This window comes from Anthonomus grandis, chromosome 13 (assembly GCF_022605725.1).
Source record: "Anthonomus grandis grandis chromosome 13, icAntGran1.3, whole genome shotgun sequence".
Lineage (NCBI taxonomy): Eukaryota > Metazoa > Arthropoda > Insecta > Coleoptera > Curculionidae > Anthonomus > Anthonomus grandis.
The window spans coordinates 14,648,411-14,662,652 of record NC_065558.1 but is presented as its reverse complement, the minus strand read 5'-3'; the positions used below and the strand labels follow the sequence as shown (position 1 = coordinate 14,662,652).

General features: G+C 29.6%; 1 long non-coding RNA gene across 1 annotated transcript; it reads right to left on the bottom strand.

Annotated features, from left to right (window-relative positions):
• Positions 1-6,356: 6,356 nt before the first annotated feature.
• Positions 6,357-7,104, bottom strand: LOC126743731 (uncharacterized). The gene is made up of 2 exons (XR_007662970.1): positions 7,002-7,104; positions 6,357-6,811 (listed from the first exon to the last, which is right to left on the bottom strand). It is a non-coding gene; the product is annotated as an uncharacterized LOC126743731 (long non-coding RNA).
• Between the last annotated feature and the right edge of the window lie 7,138 nt (positions 7,105-14,242).

The following is a 14,242-nucleotide window of genomic DNA, read 5'->3' as shown; positions in this document are numbered from 1 at the left end:
CTATTTTTGTTTTTTAACATCTTGTAAAATGATGGAACTTAGTATTTCACAATTAATACAGTATAACACATAAGGTAAATTCAAATTAATTTTCATATAAAGTTGTTCAAAAAATCTTTAAACATCCCATTATTTACAGTACAGTATTTCATGACTCACACAGTCAAATACATTTGACAGATAAAACAAGTCATTCATTTCATCATTAATTTTTGTGTATTAAGTTTTTCAAGAAAAATTGCATAAAATTATAAGATGTTATTTTTTATGACCCAAAAATCTTGCTAAGTTAATTGGATACGGAGTCAAATAAAACTCAGGTTTAAAATTTTTTAATTTTAATATTATGTCGACATTATTAAAATTTAAAACCTAAGTTTTATATTTGACCCCACATAGCAAGAAGGATAAAAAATGCATCATTGGTTGACTCGGGTTAAAAAAATATATATAATTCATTTTCTCCTTTTAGTGAACCTCTTGTGATACATTTTTGGCAGTATTTCAATTTGCAGTAGTATTAAATGACTGACACAGTCAAATACTTTTTTTGTGTTATAAATCACTGACTCTTTCTATTACTAATACAGATACAATCAGCCCAGTTACAAAATTATAAAAAAGAAACCAGAACATAAAAAAGTAGTTTTTAAATATGTGAGAGCAGAGGAAAAGAAGGTTTAAGTTAACGGTAAAGTGATTAAGCAAAAAGAACAGGATGATAATGTTGTCTACAAATACGTTGAGAAGTACCATTACTACCATTATTATCTTTGTTGGATCTATTGTAATTTTATTAAATAAATATGTTTAACAGTTGTTTCTATACATTGAATTATTTTGACATTTTGCACTATAGGGTGCTTCAGATTTGCTCCTTTATTTACATGTGAAATCCTAGTAAAAAAATATTTTGTTTAGATCCAAGTTAACCAGTGTTACAATTTTTACTTTTTTGAAAAAAATAAACGACCATGCCCCAGCAGATATTTTGTCATCTGACAAAAGATTTGACTTTACCATAATGAAGTACTACTTAGTGTTACAAGATTTGGTTAAAAGAAAATAAGTGAATTTACTTAAGGCAATATATGTTTTTTTTTTAATTTAAGTCAATTTCTTATTAATAGTAAATATTTACCATGAAATTCAATGATCACCACAGTCTATCTTTTCACATCCGCATTAAGCGAAACTATATATGTTATATATATGTCATAAAGTATGACATATATTATATATGTCATACTTTATGACCAGATAAAGAATGAATCTTTTAAAAATAGTTGTCAGTTTTTCCCAGATTAAATTAATTTATTGTTTATTTATTAAATTGATTTAAGGTAAGCAGTTATCTGTCAAGTACCTAGTTGACATGCTGGGTTTAACTACTAGGTACTATCTGGTACTAACATTGGTTTAAGCGATTTGCAACTATGGAGCAACATATATATTGAGGCCATGGTTTAGCAACAATGATGTACAAAAAGAACTGACAGACCATTGTTGGCATTAACATTGTTATCACTATTGATCTTTATGAGTTGAACAAAATAAACAAATAATTAATATATGCTTAGTATTCATGAAAATCTAAAATAGGCCAAATTGACCTGCAAGGTAAAATCAATGGCAGTACTTAATGCTGTTCAACTAACAAAAATATAAAACAATATCCCATATTATTATTTACTTTCCTCATCCAATAATGGTTTTCCTTCTGTTTCAGATCGGATATGTTAGGAGAGACCATCTTAATGGTGTATCATATCTGTATAGTATATACAGGGTGTTCATTTGAAAACTTCTCACCACGGATTAATCAAAAACCACTATTTAAAAAAAAACGCCGAAATACGTCGGAAGGTTTGTCAAGGAGGACAACTTTCTAACCTAAAATTACTTCACTCCCTTTCATCCTCTGCCCCCCAGGATCATCCCCTTAAAAATTTTAAATGGCCAGGGGTATCGACTAATAGCTTGTTTAAAAGGTCTTTCGAAGTCTTTTATTTTGACGTTTGATTTTTTTAAATCGGTCGATTCGTTTTCGAGAAAATTAGAAAAATCTTTGTTTAACTTAATTTGTTCAGATAGAAAACAAAAACATGAAGATATCAGTTTTTATTTCAATAAGTGTTTAAAATGTTGCCCGTTTTTGGCCAAACAATGATATAGGCGATGTTCAAATTCCTGACGGACATTTTCAAAAACATGTTGTGGGATATCATGGCAGCTGTCGATATTGCGTTGACGAAGTTTATCCAAACTTTCAGGTTGGGGAGTATACACAATAGATTTTAAATGATCCCATAGAAAAAAGTCTAACGGCGTTATATAAGGAGATCTAGCAGGCCATTCTATAGGCGAAGGGGCCCTATCTATTTATCTGGAAACTCGTCGTCTAGCCATTGCCGAACGGGAAGAACATAGTGAGGAGGAGCGCCGTCTTGCTGAAAATATATTTCAGCCTCACCAAGTATAGGGTTTTCATCATCATCGATTTGGTTGACACTATGGTTGAAATTTACTTTATCCTGGCAAAAAAACATTAATCTGTTAATTGGTTAATATTTCTGGGTTTGAATTTAAAAAGAATTAGTTAAGCAAAACAATTTATATCTGTTGGAGATTAAACCTGTAACATAGTGGTGTTTTGTAATCTGACAAAAGCATTTGACTGTGTCAACAATGACATTTGTTAAAGCAACTTTAAATAAATTTGAAGCTCATGAAATCATTGAAGAGGTATTTTTTGATTAGGTAAAAGCATTCGGATGTGTCATGAAATACCGTTGCAAAATAAAATATTGCTTATAATTTATTTGACGTTAGAAGAGGTTGGTGAAAAAAAGAAAATGTGTTTTTTAAGCCATCAGTAATGCAATTTTTTAGTTAGAGAACCTTACCATGGACATAAATTACCAAGAAGCTTTAATAGCGGTAGTGATAAAATGACTATATCAATATATGCTGTTTCCTAAGGATAAAGCGTTTAAAAGTTACTTGGTTATAGTCAAACCAAAGATCATTGATTTGACAGGCTAATGCAATATGCGCTTTTAAAATACAATTATTGCAATTTTTCATTCTATGGAGCATCGTTACACAAAAATGAGTCGCCAATATGCATTTCGGATTATACCTAAACATTAAATCGTTTTTTTAAATTTTTATATAAATAATAATTTTAATATATTATTTTAATTTTTTATAAATTTTTTATGCCTATGGAGACACCATTAATAATGCACGTTTAGTCTTCCTAATGCAGGCACTAATTTTGTTTTAAAAAATCCAATTTTCCGAATTAAACAATTAAACACAGAAAAAAAAGTCTAGTCTTAGTCTATATATTTCAACATGTATATTTCATCATATTTATATTTTTTCAACATCATATTTATATTTCAATATTTATTTGAAATATATAGATTTTAATGAAACCTTTAGTATGACACTTAAATCACAAAAAAGTTTTATCACTAACTTTTTATTTTATTCCCGACACGTGTTTCGTGGGAAAGTATAAAACTAAACTAAAACTACTTATAAGTGGCTTTAATCTTCAGGTTAAGTTTAAGTTGTAATCTTCTCCCAAAGATGCTAACAATGTTAGCGAAACACGTAATGAGAATATAATAAAGAGTTTTAGTTAGGGTTTAAGACAGTCTTGCGATTTAATATTAAAGTCGTTAAGCGAATAGAATAGGATGATTATGTTTTGTGCAAATACGTTAAGAAAAATCATTAATAGTTTTGAAAATGTTATTGTCATCTTATTAAATAAATATGCTCAATGTTCTTTTTTTTATGTATATAAAAATATCGTCACATTTTGGAGATGATGTAGTGTTACGGATTTGTTACTCTATTTACATATAAAGCCTGAATAAAAACATAATTTTTCTTTAAATCAAAATCAAGCAGTTTTGCAAAAAATAATTTTTTGGGGTTAACTTTAAAACTTTGAATCAAGAAGTACCTAACTTTATCAATCATAAAACACTATTGCATAATGGAATACTACTTAAAAGTTTCTTGGTGCTACAAGAGATAGTGGAAAGAAAAAAGCTATTTTTACAATGAAAAGCAATATAATTTAAAATCAATAAAATTTATAAAATTTCAGTAAGCTTAAAGGAAATTAATAAAAATTCGGTATTAGATAATAAAATATTTTTTTCTATTCGCTGATGCGTTTACTTTTTCATTATTAGTAATATAATGTTTTAAATAGGAACGAGATTTCAGTATAAATACTACTATAGTTCCTCACGAATTATTAGTTTATACAACAAGATCGAATTAAACAAACCTTAACGCCACCCAATATTAAATTTTTTGGAGTGAGTAAAAAATTTTTTAACAAGAGTTTTATTATCTAATGTTGTAAGATTTTAAATTAATGATATATTTTTTTATTCGTATATATGTAGCTTACTTTTTAAAACATTCCTAAAATATAAAGGAACACTTAGATGACGCACGATAAAAATAACTTAGTCATTAATATTTAGGTCTAATATAATTATAATTGTAATTTTTCTATAGATATTTATCGCCCTCTTTGCCTTCATCACTCTAAGTTTAGCTGATGGACATGACCATGAATACTATATAAGTTCTCATGATGATTCCCAAAAGGTGGTCTACGACAAGGTCAAATGTTTTGTCGGATCACAGAACATCGCTGCTGGCGTTTGTTGGTCATTTATTTTTATTTAAAGTCACTCCAGAAAACTACGAATTGCAACACTGGTTAAGTTGGAATTGAACAAAATATGTTTTTATCTGAATCTTACATTTAAATAAAGTAACAAATCTGTAACACTCTATAGTGCAAAATGAGAAAATTACTCAATGTGTAGAGAAAACTTTTGAACATATTTATTTAATAAAATTACAATGAAACCAATGAAGGTAATAATGGTATTAATGGTACTTCTTCTCAACGTATTTGTAGACAACATTATCATCCTGTTCTTTTTGTTTGATCACTTTAAGATTAACTTGCACCTTTTTCTCTTCTGGTGTTACATACTTATAAACTACCTTCTTGTATTCTAGTTTTTTCTCTAATATGTTGTAACTGGGTTAACTGTACCTCTTACTCTTGGGAATTGTTAAGTGCTCATTTATATTATTGCGAGTATTACATATCATGTATTACAGCATTATTTAGTTTAGGGTTTTTATGAACAAAGCAACAAACTTCCAAGAGGTAAAAGTAGTGGGTGCTTTCGAATAAAAGGTGCAGTATTGACGTGATGATAACCTGGGTACAGAGCTACCAAAAAATGATTTGTTATTTTCGTAATTAATTTTCATGTAGCAATGCTGCAGAGAATAAAGATAGCATTAATGGTTGACTTAGATTTCAAATACCCACATTGGAGTAGACTGTAAAATCAATAGGTCTTCTCTTGCTAAATTCTTGCAACATCAAATACATTTTAAGCAGTATTAGTTGATGAATCCAAGATAATCCTTTTGCTAAATCAGAAAACGTAAATATGGACTGGTTAAAGTATTTGTTTTTTAAAGTCAAATGCTTTTGTCAATTTACAAAACAGTACTAGTAAGACTTTCTGGCAATACATTTTAATGTCAGTTAACTTAGCAAAATTTTAAGACAAACATATTGCACCATAGTGTAAAATCAATCTTGCTTTTCATTATCCTATTATAATATCAATTAACTCTTAAGTAGTATCTTGTTATGCAGAAATATTTCACGATTGACACAGTTAAATGCTTTTGTCATATCACAAGACATTAATGATCAATAATCTTTTGTTTGACGAACCTCATGTCACTTTTAAGCATAACTGAAGCGACAGTCATTTTGTCGAAATACAAAATACTGCTTCTTAGGGTTTTAAGTCGTTTATTTTCCTAGACACACTCAAATAGGAGCGTCAACTTGGAAGTCTAGAGTCGATATGTTTTGATCTACTAATGCCATAATAGTTAAATAAACTTTATTTGTAAGAAAATAAGTTGCAGTTTAATTTATGTAACCGATTAAGTAAATGTTGGTTCTAACATTTACTGAGATATCAGATCGAGAAACTAAGGATGCTTTTGTTAGATCACAAAACACCACTACGCAGGCTTCTTGGTCATGAATTTCGATGTAAAATTGCTTGCACAAATTAAAAAATAACTATATTGCATTATACTGGTAAATCAATTATTTTATTTCGGCTGCCTCCTTTAAGTACAACTTGTAACTTTTAAGCAATATTTCATTGTACAGTATGTGCAGCAGTTTGTTGGATCACAAAACAATGCTGCTGAGGCTTCGTGATCCCTCATTTTCAGGTAAATTTATTGAACAAAAAAACACTGGTTGATTTGGATTTAGGCAAAACATGCTTTTATTAGAAATTTAGATACAAATATAGTAACAAATCTGTAAAACTTTATCATCTCCAAAATGTAATAATAATTTAATTTATTTAAACCTTTTAAACATATTTATTTAATAAGATTGCAATCAAATCTAATAAAAGTATTAATGATGGTACTTCTTCTCAATGTATTTGTACGCAACATCATCATCCTGTTCTTTTTGTTTGATCACTTTAACATTAACTTGAACCTTCTTTTCCTCTGGCTTTACATATTTATAAACTACCTTCTTGTATTCTGGTTCTTTTTCTATAATTTTGTAACTGGGCCGGTGGTATCCGGATTGCTTTTCTACGTAGACCACCTTTTTAGAGTCGTCATGAGAACTCCTATAGTAATCATCATCATGTCCACCAGCTAAACTTAGAACGATGAACGCAAAAAGGACGATAAATATCTATAAAAAAATTACAATAATAGTTATAATAAAATAAAATATTAGTAACTAAGTAATTTTTATATTGAGGGAATGCTTTAAATAATAAGCTATGTATTTAGATAAGAAAATGTTTTATTGATTGAAAAACGAACGACACTAAACAAAAAAGCTTTCATTGAAATAAAATATTAAAACTCTTTATACTTACTGCAAAAGATTTCATATTTTATGCCGTTAAGGTTTGTTTAGTTCGATCTTGATGTATACACTGATACCTTGTAAGTAACTATAGCAATATTTATACTTCATATTTAAGACAATATAATAGAAATAATGAAATAGGAAACGTATCAGCGAATATTAAAAGTTATCTCACTATTCAATAACGAATATTCATAAATCTTATTAAGGGTTACCGGGATCTTATGCATTTTAATGCTTATATTTTAACATTATTAGGTTTTTTATTGTTCTTTTTCCAAGAATATTATCCTTGTATGAAAAAAGTCAAGGTTTTTAATTGTTGCGATTTTTGTATTCAATTAGTGTATCTGTAACTTTGTATTTCAAATGGCTACCCTGAGATGATACATAATTTTAAAGGGCAAGAAGCTATTAAAAGTGGTTCGTTTTAAAATGAAAGCACTGTATGGATTCTGCTTACTGAAGCACTACGAAATGCAACAATGGTAAACGTGACCAGTAAAGCACACGAGTAATGTCATAGCAACCATAAGTTTTTTGACACAAATCAAGAATAAGGTGTTTCTCTTAGAACATTGAAAGGCCTTTCAATGTTCTAAGGTGTTTCTGCTTTAAGAAAAGTTTTTTTTTGCCTAAATTAATACTGAGAATGAATGCCAACTGAATATTGAGATTGGCGACTTTAAAAGAGATGGCTAAAAGGCCGCCACGAATACATTGTTTTGTATGCGATATAACAAGTCACTCAAGAAATATGATCAGGATTAATTGTGAAGAAAATAATCAAAATTTAAAAAAAGAAATGGTAAAATTCTGCAGTTTGGCGGCTTTTCTCTAAACTAACGAAAAATTATGGGACTTTTTGCAAAATAGGTCGATTTGGATATATATTTTTCATGAAGAGTGGCGGAAAGCCAAATTTTATCACGACGAGGGTGTTATCACGCACTAAATCACTCACTATGGGACGTGATTAATCATTAGAATAACCCTGTATTCGATTAGTTTTGTCAACAAATAGCTGACAACTAAGTTGAGGTTAAGTGTGGTGTTGCCAGTTCTTTCGTCAACTGCGTTTTGTCACTCTGCAGCTTCAGCCTTGTCCCCAATGTGGCTGACTCCATGAGTGCCTTTTCTAAAGCGGAGAATTCACTCTGTATTTTTTAATCACGTGAAATGTTAGGTATGCGTAAAATAAGGTATTATAATTTCACAAAAACTGTTTTTACCTTTTCTTGTAACTAAATCTTTAGTCTTCGGCTTCTTCCTTTTACACTTTGTTTCCTGCTTGGAAATAAGATTGTTCTTGTTTTCATATACAACCTTTTGCACCATTCTTAAACTAATTCCAAGCGCTTTAGCTACTTCTTCTTGTACATTCTATAAGCAATCCCTTATTTTCTTTTTCGTTATTAAAATAATTAGTTTTCTTTTTGCATTTCGTTTATTATTTAGGTATGATTAAAAAGTACAAAATTTTTTTTTAAACAAAGCTAAGTAAATAAATAGGTGAATGCGCTGGGAGATAGATATGCCCGGCGCATTCTCCATTTTTTTAAAAGTTAGTTTCAATCTTTTTTTGCCTTGTAATGTGTAAATAAATAAATATTCATAAGAAAACGAAATTTTAAAGAACTGTCGTAGCTCCCCTCGTATTTATCTTTTTAAAAAAAGCTAAGTAAATAAATTGGTGAATGCCCTGGGAGATAGAAATGCCCGCCGCATTCACCAGTTTTTTTTTAGTTATTTTTTATCTTTTTTTGACTTTTAACTGATATAAAAGTAAAGATAACACAACTTTTTTAATTTTCTGTGCATCAACGTATAGATTGGGTCGGACGACAAATAATAAATCATAAAATTAAAATGTCATTTTAAAAGTGAGATTGTAACGTGAACTTGCCTTTAAACAAAGAAAGTAGTTTTCTGGTCTCTGACTGCACTGCATCACACATAATGCAAATTAATTGTTTGTCATTATACCAAAATGTATAGTTTCCCAATAATTATTACAAAAAAACACAATCGTTAAAAATTAGACGCTGTGCCCTGAAATCGACAAATTAGTATGTTATGCACATACATAGGGTCATCCTAAATCGTATACTAATTTCTCAAAAATTTAGGTAACAACCATTTTTAAATGAAATATGGTACAATTTTAATGAAAGGCTAGGGAGGCATTTTTGCTCTCATAAAAAAATTTAAATATTTCGGACAATTTTTCAAAAAAGAAAAGTAAATATTATGTCTGGCAACTTAGCAGAATATCGGGGATTCTAGGCATATACCGATGAGGCATATACCCAACGGGCTTTATACTTATGGGCTTTTTCACGTCATGAAAGGAAATAACCAACATATGTTTTACATGTCGAATCTCGGATACGTAGTATTCCGCAGACATTTTTACGGCATCACGTCAGTTAATAATTATGATCTAAGGTGTATACGCGGCTTTAATATGTCACATGACGGCGTTCAATGTATTGTCAAACTCTCAAGGAAATAACATTTTGGCAGCCACTGATTTTTCAATTTGATTCATATTACGTGGTGACCTTTGAACCCGCACGATAAGAGCGAAAACGACTATATCTTATTTGGTATAATTATTGTTTCATACGCGTTAATGTATTTCCTACTATTTTCTAGATTTCTTTGTGTATGGTATTCTATATACGTGATATTGGAGTCATTTTATCACATATTGGAGGTGCAGTGATCGAGTGTAAAAACTAGCTGTGTAAATCCCTTTTCAATTTTTTTAAATGCTAAAATTTTTTTTTTCTTCATATACAGAATCGTATATGATATACGTATATTCTACAGTTTAATAAATATACCTTGACTATATACGATCGATAAATATGCCAATAGTTTTATTTTAAAAACCGTATTTTTAAACCTAGATAATAAAAAGTTGTCTAGAACCAAAAAAAACTTAATTTTTTTAAAAGCTTAATGACTTATCTTAAGAAAACTGAATTTCCAGTAATTTGCGATAAAAAATGGCACAACCACTGCAATTTTTATAGCGATACGTCTTGCTTTTGAGAAATGAAATAGTGCTTTTTTCACATTTCATTCGAAAAACTTAAGATAACCTTAAAAAATTAAAAAAAGTACAGATACAAATACTAAATTTTATACTACCCTTATACCACCCTATATATGGGTGATAAATATACCAAAACCAATAATTTACCAAAAAATCGTTGAATAAATAAATATTTAACGATAATAATATATGATGTGTTGCTTGGGATTTTTGTTTAAGGGCCCGTACATTTTTAGACCCAGGCCCGGTTTTTCTCTCGGTGGGCCTGTATGCAGTAGTATTTTATGGTTGATAAACTCAAATGTGTTATTAGATCGCAAAATACTGCTGCTAATGCTTCTTGATCCTTCAATTCCAATAAAATTTCATAAAAAAAATTAAAAATTGCAAGACTGGTTACCTTGGAATTAAGAAAAAAAACATGTTTTTATAAAGATTTTATTTGTAAATAACGTAAAAAAAGTGTAACACTGTCGTTTTTAAAATGTGATATTAATTCAATTTATAGAAAAAGCATTTAAACATATTTATGTAATAAGATTGCGTTAAAATCCAACAAAAAGTATTAATGATGGTACTTCTTCTCAACGTATTTGTACACAGCTTTGTCATCATGTTCGTTTTGCTTGATCACTTTAACATTAACTTGAATCTTCTTCTCATCTGGTTTCTCATATTTATAAACCACCTTCTTGTATTCTGGTTCTTTCTCTATAATTTTGTAACTGGGCCGATTGTATCTGGATTGTTTTTCTACGTAGACCACCTTTTTGGAGTCATCATGAGAACTTCTATAATAATCATCATCATGTCCACCAGCTAAACTTAGGGCGATGAAGGCAAAGAGGACGACAAATATCTATTAAAAAATTAGATTTTTTAGTTATATTTAACTTAACACCTCTAAAGTACGTTAAGTTATAGCACTAAATAAAAAAAGACTTATTAAAACAAAAAAATTAAAAACTCTTTAAACTTACCCCAAAATATTTCATATTGGATGCTGTTTAAGGTTTGTTCAATTCGATCTTGTTGTACAAACTGATACTTTATGAGCAACAATAGCAATATTTATACTAAAATCTCGTTCATATTCAAAATAATATATTATTTATAGGAATAATGAACGCACCAGCGAATATGAAAAATTATCTGGTTAGTCAATAACGAATATTCATAAATGGATTTATAAGAAACTATGCGTGTTATTATGCAAAAAAGTGTATACATTTTATTAAAGCTTGTTAGACTCATCTATATTTTAATGATTTACATTGAAATCTAGAAGTGTTAATATAATTTTCGAGAACTATAATAAATTTTAAAGGCAGTATATAGTATTTATAAAATTATATATTAATATTATAACTAATTTCATTAATTTATTTTATAAAGAATCCATGCAAAAGGCCTGAGCCCAATAAAAGTATATACAAAAAAAAAGAGCGTACCGAGTAATCATCTGTGATTCACTCAATCAAATGCTTTAGAGAAATCATAGAAGACCGCTGCGGCTGCATCACAAGTACTCATGCTTAAATAAAAAGTTTTTTTGCAATATTTGTCTTTTCGGAAAATCATTCATGCTTGAACCATGTCGAAAGCCGAACTGACCTTTGCTTAAAATGCTGTGTTTTCTGAGGGAGGTCACCATTCTTTTCTTAACCAACATTTTTATGATTTAATAGACGTAGTAAAAGTGAAATGGGTTTATAACTAGCAGAATCACTATAGTTGACTACCTGTAAATAGAGGTTTTATAATAGATACTTTGACTTATTTGGAAATGCAGTTATTTCAAGAGAAGCATTAATAGCAAATGCAAGAAAGGATAGTGAGGTTGATCTGGCAGACTTATTAAACTTTTTGTATACACTGAGAAAATGGTGCAACCAATTTGTGACTCTATTACTAACCTCCAAGGGTCTCAACTATTATTATAAATTTGAAGATTTGCGTTGGTGGATTTGCTTTTGATAAATCCTTATTAAAAATACCAATGCAATCATTGGATAATTTTTTAGAAAAAAAAAGAGCCAAACAGTTTGGGTATTCTAAACTCGTAAAGGGAGTACAGTACAGTAGTTATTATAGTTTTAAAAATCCGATTTATTGCCTGATTTAAATTTAAGTAGCTTATGTCGGTAATTGTTGAAGTAGCCAGAAAGCAGGGCATATGACCACAGAATAAACGATTTCATGAGATCGTCTGAAACTATAGCAAAAGAGCGTACCGAGTAATCATCTGTGATTCATTCAATCAAATGCTTTAGAGAAATCATATAAGACCGCTGCGGCTGCATCACAAGTACTCATGCTTAAATAAAAAGTTTATTTGCAATATTTGTCTTTCCGGAAAATCATTCATGCTTGAACCCTGTCGAAAGCCGAACTGACCTTTGCTTAAAATGCTGTGTTTTCTGAGGGAGGTCATCATTATTTTCTTAACCAACATTTTTATGATTTAATAGACATAGTAAAAGTGAAATGGGTTTATAACTAGCAGAATCATTTAGTTGACTACCTTTAAATAGAGGTTTTATAATAGATACTTTGACTTATTTGGAAATGCAGCTGTTTCAAAAGAAACATTAATAGCAAATGCAAGAAAGGATAGAGGGCTTGATCTGGCAGACTTATTAAACTTATTGTATACACTAAGAAAATGGTGCAACCAATTTGCGACTCAATTACCAACCTCCAAGGCTCTCAACTATTACTATAAATTTGAAGATTTGCATTGGTGTATTTGCTTTCGATAAATCCGTATTAAAAATACCAATACAATCATTGGATAATTTTTTAGAAAAAAGAAGAGCCAAACAGTTCAGGTATTCTAAACTCGTAAAGGGAGTACAGTATAGATAAGTAGTTATCATAGTTTTAAAAATCCGATTTATTGCCTGATTTAAAATTAAGTAGCTTATGTCGGTAATAGTTGAAGTAGCCAGAAAGCAGAGAATATGACTGATCTCAAAGATTTATTAAATGTTAAATATAAAAGAGTTGCCAAAGCGTCACACAGTTGCCAAAGCCAACACATTTTCCAGATAACATGGTATTTCATCAGGGATCGCACTAAGCTTCTGATCTCGAATTTACGAATGAGCGGTTCTATATAATTAATCAGTAATTTTATAGTTGTTTCTAGAATACATATAATTTTTAGATAATATTATTACTAATTTTATAAATATACCAAAGACCTAAGCCCAATAAAAGTATATAGAAAAAAAAACCTAAAAATTTTTAAATTAAGGCAAAAAATATTTCACTGTCAAGGATTTGTTGTTGCAAACTTTGCAGAGTCGTAAAAGCGGTGGAGTTTATTATTCTAAGATCCCCACTACAAAGGAGTACCACTGTTGAGGTTTCTTAGCCATTCCATTTAATTTCATTTAACATTCGCTAAAGTTTAACATTTCCAGATAACATTGATTAACAGGCATTTAAATGTCCTCATCTCTTGACGAATCTTTTGTACGACCAAGTAACTTTTAATTAGTCATCGTGCAAGGATACTACTATTTCGCGATTAATTTTTTTATAAATAACCATGAATTTTTGGAACAGTTTATAACAAAAACAAAATAAAAAAATTAAAATAAATGTCCACATTATTAACCATTAACTTTCTGACAGTAACCAAGTCGATATTCAAATTCTGGTAATACTTTACTTATTGTTTAAGGCCAGATTTGTTGTATTTCGGCTCTAATTCTATTTTTTAATTCTTCTAAACTTTCAGGTTTATCAAAATAAACTTTAGATTTTAGATTATCCCATAAATAAAAATGCAATGGTGTTAAATCTGCCGACCTTGCTGACCATTCAATGAAACACCCCTTCCAATCCATCTATTTGGAAAAATGTTGGTAAGGTAGTCTCGTACTGTTCGCGAATAGTGTGGGGGGCGCCATTCTGTTGAAACCATATCGAATCTGCCGATATAAATGGGTTTTCAGCATTTAATTAAAGTGCAATTAAACTAGGTACTATCTGATTTTGAAGCAACTCTAAATACTTTTCAGAGGTAAGTGCGTTCTTAATAAAATGGACCTACAATTCCTACCCATACGTTTAACTTCTTGGGAAGTTGTGTGTGACTTTCCATACTCTAGTGTGGATTTTATGCTGCACAATAACGAAAATCTTGCCTGTTTACAGAACCATTAAAAAAAAAC